The sequence below is a fragment of the Panthera pardus genome, unplaced genomic scaffold (assembly GCF_024362965.1).
Source record: "Panthera pardus isolate Hobbes unplaced genomic scaffold, ASM2436296v1 HiC_scaffold_27, whole genome shotgun sequence".
In the NCBI taxonomy this organism is placed as follows: Eukaryota; Metazoa; Chordata; class Mammalia; order Carnivora; family Felidae; genus Panthera; species Panthera pardus.
The window spans coordinates 126,146,808-126,160,351 of record NW_026526843.1 but is presented as its reverse complement, the minus strand read 5'-3'; the positions used below and the strand labels follow the sequence as shown (position 1 = coordinate 126,160,351).

Genomic DNA, 13,544 nt, shown 5'->3' with positions numbered 1-13,544 from the left:
TAAATATTACATGATCACATATGAAATATTCAAGATAAGCAAATCTATAGAGATACGAAGATTAGAAATTACCTGTGGCTACAGAGGAAGGAAGTAAGATTAAAGCTAATGATCAGGAGGAACTGGGGTGATGTAAAAATTATAAAAATGGAATTGGGTACTGTTTTCCTATTTCTAAATTGAATTAAAAAGGAATAAATTTTATTGTATGTAAAAATTACACCTCAAAAAAGCTGCAAAAAAATTTACCTGATAACCAAGACATAATTGCCTTTTCACTTTATAAGTGCATACCCTTTAAAGTACATATATCAAAGCAAGAAAAAGTTCTTATTAAGAAAATTATCTTTAATTCAGTGTAGGCAAAGGATGGTTTCCACATTAAATTTTGAAACAAAGGTAAAAATATTAGAAAGCTAAAAAAGTAAATATCTGTTCAGCTACTTAATTTCTTGGCAAACATCCAGTTTCAATAACCATAAGCTGCATTATAAATATCTCATCAAAGAAAAAAATCTGAAATAGATACCAAATGTTTCTTACCTACATATTGAAAATGTATTTCAGAATCCCAGAAAAAAAAGTATTGGTAAATACTATTTGACAATTTCTGTTCAGTAATATGTCTTAAGGTAGAAATTACCTGTTTGCTGGTTAGTGGCTACAGAAATTACCTGTAAGTTAGACCAAGTATTTTAGCGTAAACCAATAAAAGAAAGTAAACATTAAAACAATATAATGTTACACATTCATGTAAAAACTGAATACTTAAAATCTAAAAATATTATTTTTAAATTCATGAAACAAAAAAAACTCTCAAGTGATCCTTGGAACACTAACTGCAAGTACTTCACGCTTTCCATGTTCCCAGACACTGGAACAAAATTTTTAGTGTTTAAGTTGAAACTACAGGCATGTTTCTGAATTGAGAAAAATAATGCTGACCTCTTTGTATAACATGTGTTTCAACTTTCCAGTTTTGTTCAGGCAAAAATGACCGTTAAATTAGGACAGCAAGGAAAATATAAGAGCCTACGGTCCGTTTTAAGTCACTCCAAAAATAGGGTTTAAGATAGTCACCTTAACCTATAGTTTTCTCCTATTCACAATGTAATTGGTAGTGATAAGTTGCAAGAACACATTTACCGAATGTTTCCTGATCAAAGAACCTAAACTTATTTTTTTTAAGCGTTAAGTATATAAATGTTAAGCGCATTTACAAAATGAACCTATTTCCTGGTAATAAAATACTACAGTGTACCCCCCCCTAAAAATTACAAGATGAATAATTTAACCCACATTTACAACCGGTAAACTGAATTCAGAAACTATTCTTAAAAATTACTCAGTTGTAAAGACCTGTGGGACAAACTGCACAATGGGAATACTCAAGTAGCGTAATAAAGGAAATCCACACAATAGCATAAATGGTCTCAATGAACCGTACTTTCAACAGAATGCTAAATGTATTCTATAACTCCAAATTAACATTTTATAATAAAAAATCCGTATACGAAATCACAATGAGATTTTACTAACCAACTCAAAAATACTCTTTCAACATCAAAAGCGAAAAACAAACACGTAAAAGATAACGTGGAATCGACCTTTCCGTGAAGACATCTTTCACTGTCCGTTAGCTCTCAACACTTTGAAAGAAGGGAGAAGGCAAAAACTGTCCCACGGTCTCTGGCTACTGCGGAAGGGGAAAAACGTAACCCCGACAGCCAGGAATAACTGTGGCCTAGCTGTAAATCCAAATCACTGCACCTCAGTGAGTCGTTTGATGTCGAGTCTAGCGAGGAGACCCGCTTGGGATCTTGAGTCTGTACTATATAAATCCAATAATCGAGAGCGTTTATACCCGTAGTACAAACAGGGGACTACAGTAAACGTTGGGGAAGGGGGGGGTTGGGGGAGGCGTCAGAGCCGTCAGCCATTTTCCCTTACCTCCCCCAAACCGACATGATTCTAGAGCCGGCTCGGCACCCATTAACGCTCTACCGAGCGCCTACCCAGGGCGGAGAATTGCGGGGCCGATGGGTTTGGCTAGAAAAGGAAACACATACTCACACGCCCCTAGTTCGTGAATTCTCTTTCAAATCCTGCTGTGGGTCCGGAAAGGGGCAGGTAGCTATTCACTGTACGACACCGTTACTTTACCCTGAAACCAGAGTATGCGAAAACAGCAGGGAGCGGCAATGTTGAATCCCAAGTCTGGCAAAAACAAAAACCTGCTACAGCCATGCTTGGGACTTCGGCGCTGAGGAAAAAAAACCACCCACTCCGTTCAACGTACGCTGTGGTTCTCTTACCTAATTTTTTCCTCTTCCGGCAGGGTCTGTCGCTGGGTTTAGATGAGCTCCAGGTGGTGCGTTCGTCTTGCGTCACCTTTTAGTCCTACTGCAAGGTTGGCTTCACCGTTCCTAGATCCAGGCCTGGTCTTTCCACCGCGACTCTGCTCCCGACGCCGACACCGACACCAAGTGCTGAGGCGGCCGCCTCCCGTGTGGGAGACGCTGCAGCCGGGGCGAGCTTCCGAAAGGCCTAGTAGCTGTTTGAGGCTGAAAGGGGCTGGACTCAAAAAAGCCCCTAAAGGGCGGGGTTCGGGGAGGTTGGGGGTCAAGCAGTCTTCTAGGCCGGTCCTCTTCAATATGGCGGATCCGCCGAACCAAAAAAAAAAAAAAAAAAAAAAACCAACCCGCCGAGCCAGTGGCAACCGAACAGGCGCAGACTCCCACCAGCCCCAGCGCCACTTAGAACCTACAGGACCCCCGCTCTTTCCAAGTCCCGCCCCTCGGCCCTCCCCCGACTTCGGCCCAGCCTCTTTTCCCTCAGCTGTTCCGGCTTTCTCCCTTTAGCCCCACCCATTTACCTTTCATTCCACCGGAATTAAGAAATCCTTCCGCCAATCCGGGTGTGTCGTCCTGGCTGATAACTCTTGGTCCGGAAGGTCTGAGGTAAAAACGGGAAAGATCGCAGAATAAAGGCAGCCGTCGAGTCATTAGCTGTCGCACCACCCTCAGTATGGGGTACAATGCGGCTCTCCAACCTTCTTTGGTTGTAGACCGCCCTAGGGAAAGAGCTGGTTGTGAGCCAGACTAAGGAAAAGGGGGCATATTGAAACTGGGAATCTGTTGGTACAGTGGGTGGCCTGAACAGGTGAGGCAAAATGGACACAAGGGTTACTACGTATTTAGAAGAAAGGATTAATCGCGTGTGGTGACGCACCGGCGTCGCTATGACAGTTTCACTTGCATCGCTGGGTTTTGTTGCATTATGAATCTGCCCAAGCGGCTAACACGGATGAAAACGCCACCAGTCCTAAATTTTTACGTAATGGACAGGAGAGAGATAGACCTCCATAAGGAGGTGCTGAGACTGAGCACTGACTTTTCCGCTGTACGTGGACGATCAGCAAGGCACACTTTGGGCTCACCGTTTCCCTCCTCCGTGCATTCATAAACAACCATCTCTGTATTGATGCCCATGCCTGGGGGCGCAGAGGTGGGAAGAAGGGGTAATTGTACAGGATTCAGTGATTCAGGGCCCCTTGCCCTATGAATAAGAGGAAAGTCCAATACATTACACTTGGTATATTGAGATGACCATGTGGATTTTGTACTTTATTAATATATTTCTTTCATTGATTTTCATAATGTGTAAACAAGCTTGTATTTCTGGGAAGATTCCCACTTCACCATGGTGTAACGTGTATATATATACGTATACGTGTGTGTATATATACGTACAAAACTTTACGTAAATGGTTGTTTCGCTTTGTAATTTGTTCCTTGATGTAACTAACCACTAGCATAAATCCCTGGAAGACTGCAGATATGCTATTGATAGAGATGTCGTTAGTAATTATTACCATAATCAAGTCTTCAAAACATATCTCCCAAATGATATTCTGAAAAGAAAATATTTACAGAGTAGATTAGTTGGTCAAGATCATCAAAAAGGAAGTGAAAACGGAAATCTCATCCCTAGCAAAATGTGCTTTGTGACCCAAACCTGCCTGCCTGTAATAATTACAAGCAAAACATTGTAGAGGCCTTATTTTTACTTCCTGCTTCTTGCCTTACTGTTTCCATGAAGGGTCTTGAATATGGGTGATACTTAGACACCAGTCTTTTTATTTATTTATTTATTTTGGTAAATATATTTACTGAAATATACATACATCCTGTAAAGTTCACAGCTCAAGTTTTTACTAAGTAAGTACATTTCAGAGATCATATTCTAAACTTCCTGTTTAGACCTGAGCTAGGTCTATACTGTTCCACAGATTTGAATAACTTTACCTAACTCTGTGGAACAAGACTATGAACACCCAAGTTTGCAGATTTCCTTTCTAAAATCTACAGAAATGATATGAAGGGGTATTTGTGGATGTCGCAGGTATAGTATTTGTGTAACAGCTGAAGGACAGTGAGCGTGAGAATTCCATTTATTTTTCTATTGTCATAAGCAAGCTTGCTCTTTCTGTGTAGGGGATAGGAACGGATATTGCCTTATCATTCAAGGTTTCTAAGAAATGACTTAGGAATAAAAAAAAAAGGCAAATGACATGGGTTAAAGTATTTAATTGTTGATAAATCCAGGAAAACAAATGAGGAGCGCAAGAGCCATAGAGTACTGTCTCACAAAAAATACTACCAGTGTATATATACAATAGAATATTACTGACCAATAAAAATATTGATGAAATCTTGCCATTTGCAGCAACATAGATGGAATTAGAGTGTATCATGCTAAGCAAAATAAGTCAGTCAGAGAAAGACAAATATTTGACTTCACTCATATGTGGAATTTAAGAAAAAACATCAGATGAACAGAGGAGAAGGCAAGGAAAAATAGAAAAGATAAAAAGTTGCTGGAGGGGAGCAATGAGCTAAATGGATTATGGGCATTAAGGAGGGCACTTGCTGTGATGACCACTGGGTATTGTGTAAGTCAGGAATCACTGAATTATACTCCTGAAACCAATACACCACTATATGTTAACTAACGTGAATTAAAAAAACAAGAAATGCTGCCAGTGCAGCACATATATATCCTACCAAGATACATCCTGGCAGTCATGCTCCAGCATATGGCCCCTGATATACATTTGAAGGGTCTCATGGCTGAAGAGTAATTATTAAACAGTAATAAATGATGTTTCCCTAGCAACAGCTAGCCCCTCAGGGTTCTGGAAACCTTGCTTTCAAAATATGTTAGATACTTTGCTTATGCCAGCCTGAGGAGATATGAGTTACCTGTCATGACGCCAGTGCAGTTCTTCTGCCCACAGGTCCTGTCTCTGTGCTTTAATAAAATCACCTTTTTTGTACCAAAGACAACTGTAATAATTCTTTCTTGGTTGTCGACTCCATCCCCCACCATCACCCCAAAATTCATCATATGGCACCCAACATGGGGCTATGAGTCTTTTCATCTGGACTCTGAGCCTGTGCAAATATGGTGAGTATACTTTCTCTTTTCCTCCTTTATTCTCATTTCAGAGGTGTTTTGAGGAGGATGGTCTTATTGGAACATTTTCACGTTGATTGCTCAAGCTGTAATCCTCTAGCCTGTGACTACTCTACGGGGAAGAGAAAGTCTGCCTTTTGACTGGAAGTTAGTTCCCTGGCTTGAATGGTGGTAATAAGAACCACAAACTTGATGCCCCCTCTTTATTCCTGTCCTTATGCAAAGTTGTCTGGCTGTGGCACAGGACAGCCATCTAAGTCACCAGGATGCCTGCCACTCCTAAGACTCCCTTGTGACGTTTCCTCCTCATTGGTCTAACATGATCCCCTCCATATCTCTGGTCTAGCCACTTCTGGCGACAGGACCTCCACTGACAGCCGGCCAAAACCAGTACCCAATTGAATTAAAATCCAACTGGGGACTATTTTCTAGGAAGTTGGCTGCACAGACTATAAGTGTTGGGATGTCACTTAGATCATGATGGATTTCTGCCTTTACCATTTTCAGTCAGTGTCCTCTACTAACTACTACTTAAGTTATAAAACTGGGTAATTTCCCCTTGTAAAACTTTTCCAGTGTTTTCCATGGGTTAAAAAGGGCAGGTTCTTCAAGAAACTAAATCTCAGCCTCCCCAGCATGCTCTTCACAGACTAGATAATCAGGGCATGACCATCAGGACACGTTGTTCGAGGCATGGCCTTTTAGGCCACAGGCTTCAGGGTAGGGTATTTTGGTCCATATGGTCCATTCTGTAATCTCGAATGCAGTAGACAAATTGGGGGACACTAGGATCCCTCCTCAGGGGTCCTTAGTCAGTGGTGATCATAGCAACTTCATTCAAGGGACGCCTTGGGTCTCTTTGACACCAGGAGCCTCTGACATATCCTGTGTGGGGGACACCACCAGGGAGTTGGGGGGAGTCGAGGAGTAATGGAGCCTCTCTCTCTTTTCTTTCTACTTTTCTCCCTAGGAGAAGCATGGGAGCTTCTCCTCAACCCCCATGGATTCTCCCTCGGGATGCCTTTTTAACCCACTGGAAACAATTTAGCCTGAAAAATGTAGAAAGGACTGATCTCCTGTAACACTGCATGGCCTTAGTAGGCAGGGCCAATGGATAGAGATACCCTAGGTCCAGTCCTTTACGGGTCCAAATCAGGACCCAGAACAAAAAGTCTCTTGCAGAATTCATTGCCCAAATGAGTTTGGCTAGTAAACTCCCTCCTGACATAATGGATGGCTAAACAGGCCTCCTCCTAATAGAACACTGGAGGAAACACAGGCCATTCCTGACACTGTTGACTCTTTGTTCTTCCCTGTAATAGATGTGGGGGCCTCTCCCTCATTCATTTTCCAGGTTAAGGGATGTAATTGGAAGCAACTATGGTTAGTCTATCTCAGGAAAGGGACTTTAAGGACTATTCCCAAGCAGCTGCCAAAACTCCATTTGTTTCGGGGAAATTCCTTGTCAGCTCCAGCCCTACATAGTTTCCAGATTTCCACTTTGGTGACAAAAAACATGGCATCTGTTCCTCTGCCCCAACTGACAAGGTTTAGAACCAGAAATCCTTCTCTGCCTTCTGCTGGCATTTCACCTCTTCTGCCTTTCCACCCCCTCTTTCTGCACCACCTTGGGTGCAGCCTGCATAACTAGTTCCTATACCATCCTCAGTACTTCAGGCACCATTGGCTCTTCCTACCCTTGATATGAAGGAGATAAGCAAAGCACACCCACTTGGATGACCCACTTCAGATTCCTGCACTGGTGTCCCAGGTAAAAACAGACAATGGGGAACAAGTGATTGACTTTTAAGTGGACACAGGTGGAACATATTTGGTATTTAAACTAACTTAAGTTTGTTGGTTTAATTAAGATAGACCTGTATTTAGAGTTAATAGCATTAAATATGGAAGTTTGTTGAAGGTCAAGTAAGCTCATGTTGTGTCTGTTGCAGTTCATTAGCAAAAAAGATGACTTATAGAAATGCAAACTGGTACAGCCACTCTGGAAAACACTATAGAGGTTCCTCAAAAAACTGAAACTAGAACTACCCTACGACCCATCAGTTGCACTACTAGGTATTTATTCAAGGGATACAGGTATGCTGTTTCAAAATGGCACATGCACCCCAATGTTTATAGCAGCACTATCAACAATAGCCAAAGTATGAAAAGAGCCCAAATGTTCATCTTGCAAATGGCAAGATTTCATCCTTTTTGATTGCCGAGTAATACCCCAATGTGTGTGTATGTATACATGTATATATATACACATATACATATTGTACGTGTATATATATACATACATATTTATTTTTGATGAACATTTGGAATGGATAAAGAAGATGTATATATATATACACACACATACATATATATGTATATATTATTATATTATACATATATATGTACAATATATACATATTATATATACAGTATTATATATACATGTATGTATGTGTGTGTATATATACATATACATATATATATACACATACACAGACACACACACACACACACACACACACACACACACACGTATGTGGGTGGCTCAGTCAGTTAAGCTTCTGACTTTGGCTTGGGTTGTGATCTCGCTATTTGTGCGTTCCAGCCCCACAAGAGGCTCTGTGCTAATAGCTTGGACCCTGGAGACTGCTTCTGCTTATTCTGTGTCTCTCTGTCTCTCTGCCCCTCCCCTGCTCATGCTCTGTCTCTCTCTGTCTCTCAAAAATAAATGTTAAAAAAATTTTTTTAATAAAAAAAAAAGATGTAAATTATCCCTAATTGATCTATGGGTCTCATGCAATCTCAATCAAAATTCCCAGCATTCTTTATCTATGTGTGGAAGTAGACAAACTGATTCTAAAATTCATATGGAAACATAGAGGACTTAGAATAGTTCCAACTTCTTTGAAAAAGAAGAATAAAGAATATCCTACCTGATTTCAAGACTTAATATGGAATTTCATAATCAAGACAGTGTGTTGATGGTTTCCTGAGTCTCTCTCTCTCTATATATATATGTGTCAAAACTAATCACATTGTACACTTTAAATATGTGCAACTTATTTCATGTCAATTATACCTCAATAAAACAGTTAAAAATGAAAAGAAAGATGACTTAAAATAATGGTTACTTTTGTCTGTCTCAAAGTTTTCATGGCTATTCAGATAGCTGTTAAAGTCTTTGAAACCTGAAACTTTAAAGTTTTACTTCATGAAAATTGGGATTGAATTCATTGGATATCTATGTCTTGTATAAATAGAATGGGGTGCTAAAGCATTGATTACTAAACATAGGTTTGTGCTTTTAACTTACTGAAGAGAAACTAAGGCTATTTGGCTCTATTCAAAAACATACTTTGTGTTTAAGTGGTTCCTAAATTTATCATACAAAGAATTCTGGTGTAACAGTTCACAACTGATTACCACTTAGTTTTCACTGGAGACTAACATTTCTAAGAGTTAAAATTCTGCCAAATGTAGTTAAAACTTAATGGAAATAAGGGAAACAGTGCTGTATATAAAAAAATAGGAGATGTGTAAGAAAGATATAATGAATGGAAATACATTTTTGTTAAAGGTAAAAGAACATTAATTTAGTCCTAAATGAGATTGGTCATTTGGAAAGAAATGGCTTGGGATAAAATCTGAAGGCAAAGGAAGTTGTAGAAGGTTCAGAAAAGGGAAATCTTTGGAAAGGAATTTTATGTGTGGTCGGGATGGACTAAGGTTGCAATGGATGGATTTTTTTTTTTTAAATTTTTTTTTTTTCAACGTTTTTTATTTATTTTTGGGACAGAGAGAGACAGAGAATAAACGGGGGAGGGGCAGAGAGAGAGGGAGACACAGAATCGGAAACAGGCTCCAGGCTCCGAGCCATCAGCCCAGAGTCTGACGCGGGGCTCGAACTCACAGGCCGCGAGATCGTGACCTGGCTGAAGTCGGACGCTTAACAGACTGCGCCACCCAGGCGCCCCGCAATGGATGGATTTTAAAAGTACACTCCTATAAGATTAAAATTCTGCTTTTCTCTCTGGTCAAAAGAACAACGTTTTATTGGACTGTTGATTGTTCTGGATAAAAATATATGCAAAGGTTGATTTTCTCTTTTGTCTGCTAGGAAAACCAAAGCTTTATGTTTCATCTTTATCAAGTCTTTGATTACTTGAAGTTAAAAAATGCTTAATTTTAAATGAGCTAAGTTTTGCTAACAACTATATAATTCTACATATTTGCTCTTATTGCCACCTTGGTTAAATAAATCATTTAAAGTTTTAAAGTTTGTAATGATCTGTAATCCTATTTAGGATGTGCTCTATACCTTTTTAAATAAGGTTCCCAGGACTTAAATTGTAAATGAAATCCTTTTGACCAATTAGGCCTTTTTTATTTTGTATGTTAGGTGGAAAGCCATGTCAGAAGAATGATGGTAAACATTAGGTTGTATTGCACAGATAAATGCTATAACTGCTCAAATAAATATGTTATTCCTAAAGTTTTAAATTGTTTTGGTACATGGTCATCACTTGATATTCTGATTATCAAAGTATTATGTGTCACAGAAATAACTGGGTTACCTTGTCAATTCTATCATAATGAATTCTAATCATATTGTAACCATGTCCATTTTTTAGTCTTTTGTCATTTATAGTCATTGTTCTGATGCTCTAACAAAACGTGTTTCATCTTCAAGGAGATTTATGAAAAGGACTTTTAGGACAAATACAGGTATTTGACATCTTTAGGATTAATACTAAACTGGGTGTGAAAGGGCGGGCCTATGCTGGCCGACTCCATCTTGTTCTGTGTCCTTCACCGTGACCACACCTCCTCCCCTTGAGTAACCCCCCCTCACCTGCCTAACAGGACTCGGACCCTTCCCCAGGACCCTTCCCCAGCCAATCGGCTGAGGCCATAGCCATTACCTCACCAACTGCCCCTAGGCCCCAATAAAGCCTTTGTCCTTTTGAAACTCGCTCTCTCTCCCTGGTATCTCACCACTGCGTCGGTGCAGGTAGGGGATTGAGCTCGAGCTAGCTCGAATAAAGGCTCTTTTGTTTTTACATCGGACTCGGCTCCCTGGCGGTATTTGGGGATCACGGATTCTGGGCATAACAGGTGAAAATTGCCAGAACTAACAAGCAGCATTCAAACTGAACCACAGTTAGTAACATGGAACTACATGAACTGAGAAAGACTAAGTTTTTGTAACTGTTGTTGGAAACATTGCTGGTTCTCTTCCAGATTAAAAACAACAACAACAACATTCTATTAAGATGTCTATGTTTTACAGAAATATTATAAAAGTATTCATTTGTAAACAAGCTGAGGCATTTAACTTTTCTCTGTATCTGAACCTTCTGAAATTCAAAAGCTCTCAGTAAGAATTCTTTCTTTCTGACAATTACAGTTATTTGCATTAAGTTCAATAAGAATCTTCTTCTTGTAACAGGAACCATTGCAAATCCTGGTTATTTTACCAAGGCTTTGACTGAAAAGTCCTATTTGAGAGTCCTGCATAGACTCAGATATGACCATACACCTTTAAGGAACTAAGACTGACTTTATGAAACATGGAGCCATAAAGCCACTTGGAAATGTTGGCCTGATACTTAGCTTATAGAGTTTCCAGCAGCCTTACCAGGTGAGTAAAGAATGTCACTTCCTGGCAGGTGCAGGAACCTCAGGATATCTTGGGGACCTCGTGAACTGGAATTCGCCCAATTCTACAGGTATTGTAGGCATGTCTGATGGCAAGACCTTGGCTTGGCTTCTGGCCTGGAGACGCTACTAAAAGTTCAATCTGCACATTCCTTATAAAAGGTTCCAGCAAAGCAAATTTAAAACATATATGTGAACAATGGATGTTTTCCTGAACTTATGTAAAAAATTAGGCAGAGTTTGTTAAAATTAGACTTGTTTTATAAACAAATTAATCTTGATTTGGCTGTCTCTGGAAATGTGTATTACTTGAAGAAAAATTATATTTCTATAATGCATTGTTATGGATGTTAAATTCTAGTTCTGATTGTCTAAATGTTTGTTGCTTACCTAAGCCAGACAACTTGTTGTAAACTTAAGAGATACTGTCACAATAGCACAGGTATGGACAATCTTCTTGCTTGTTATTCTGTGGGGATAGTAACAGGACTCCATAGGTATATTATTTAAAGTGGAAAATGGAATGGATTCCCCCAAAAATTGTATATAAAAAGCTTTTTCTCACTATTGACCTATCAATAGATAAAGACTATAGTGCTTTATTAAATTATATACTTGAGCGAGTATTAATTTATAAATCTCTAAATAAATATACAAACCATATCCTCCTGAAACCTGATTTTAACTACAAAATGTAAGGGGCCCTAGCAGGTCATGTTATATACTCCCACTGTGATAAGGTTAGAGGGGCACTCTTCATGGGAACATTATCTAAAATAAAACCTGTAACCCCTTCACAGAAAACCAGTGAGCAAACTAATTCACCTTCTCATTCCTGTAAACATGTAGAAGACTTTAAACTTCTCTTAAGATGGATGGTAGCACTTTTCTTTTTCATCCTCTGTTCCCCAGTTTATACTGACAATCCTTCTTACAATGAGCCATTCAAAAGGATCACCACAGACATTTGAGTTACAAACTGGAAAGACCAACCTGATTCTGGCTACCTGTTCCCACTCCCATCTAAGGATGCTTCAATGCTGACATCTAAAAATCTCACTGACAGCACTGGGTTTGTAATTTGCTCTAGCCATTAAGCTATATTTTTCTTGTTTCTATAAAAGTACCTCTTATTAATTACTTGATTGCCTACTGAACAGAGTCTATATGATGGCTATATACCACCTGTTACAGAGTTAAGGCCTTAAATGACCCTCAAAATAACATCGTATTAAATACTAAAGTAACTCAACTGCATAAAACAGCTTACAAAATAGAATGTTATTAGGTATTTTAACTCTGCATAAGGTGGAACTTGTACTCTCATAAAAACAAAATGCTGTGTATACATTCCAGATCACAGTGAAAATATTTCTGGATTTCTAACTGACCTGAATACTCAAATGGTGCTTTAAACAATCCCTCTTTTTCCTTTTATGATTGGTTAAACATCTAGATGGGAGGAATTTGTCAACTACCAAAGAACTTTAATTTGGATGTCTCTTTTTTATAATTCTAATTATGCTTTGCTGTTTTCTCTCATGTCTCTCCATGTCTCATACCAAGCCAGCATCACTGCAATAAGTTCAAGCCAACAAATGATCCTTTCTACTCAAGAAGATTCACCTTGGATTCAACTGCTTATGCCTTTCATAACTCCACTATACCTTCCTGACTTATTAATGTTGACCCATAGGTAAGGACATCTCTATGTCCCTACCCAGCAGGAAGAAGCTACAGAAGATGAGATCTTCCACTTTAAAGATTTAAGGATCAAAATTACTCAGGGGGGTATGATGAGGGAGCATAAGGCAAGCTAAGGGCAAAGCAAAAGCTAACAACACTCTCCCCTCCACAGTGATGTGGGGAACAAAGACAAGAAGGAAATGACAAGTAAAATTAAATTTCTTAAAACCTGGTGCCCTTGACAAATACTTGAGGCAAAGGCAAATACAAGGTATAACGTTTCTCCAGGACCACTCTATTGTTGTAGTGTTAATGACTTGCCAGAGAGTAAGGCAAGGCCTCAGGTATCTTGGGAGCCCTCTTTAATATATCTGTCCTTCTGGAGGCCTCCCTTTGTCTTACCTCCCCTGACTCCAGAGTATATAACCAGCCACTCTGTACAACCCCAGTGCAGCTTCTCCTGCCCATGGATCCTGTCCCTGTGCTTTAATAAAATCACCTTTTTGCACCAAAGATGTCTTCAAGAATTCTTTCTTGGCCATTGACTCTGAGCCCCACCATCATTCCAAAACTCCATCAGTATGTTCTTTATTAAACTAGATGTTAAAATTAGAAAGCTGTATATTCCGGGCCCGTCTTAAAGTCTGGTGCTTGTGGGTAGCCCCATGGCACAGGAAGAACAACTGTTAGTGTACTCAGTTTGATTAATAAGTTTATGT

General features: G+C 39.4%; 1 protein-coding gene across 5 annotated transcripts in view; it reads right to left on the bottom strand.

The window, feature by feature from the left end:
- Nucleotides 1-2,667, bottom strand: part of LOC128773885 (probable ubiquitin carboxyl-terminal hydrolase FAF-X) — a 173,957-nt gene extending 171,290 nt beyond the window's left edge. For 4 of the 5 annotated variants that reach the window (XM_053891925.1, XM_053891926.1, XM_053891922.1 and 1 more), the window contains exons 1-2: nt 2,316-2,667; nt 2,074-2,217 (exon numbers count right to left, since the gene is read on the bottom strand). The gene's annotated coding sequence lies outside the window, so the exon portion shown is untranslated. The remainder of the gene's footprint in view (nt 1-2,073; nt 2,218-2,315) is intronic. The other variant, XM_053891923.1, reaches the window with a different exon arrangement.
- Between the last annotated feature and the right edge of the window lie 10,877 nt (nt 2,668-13,544).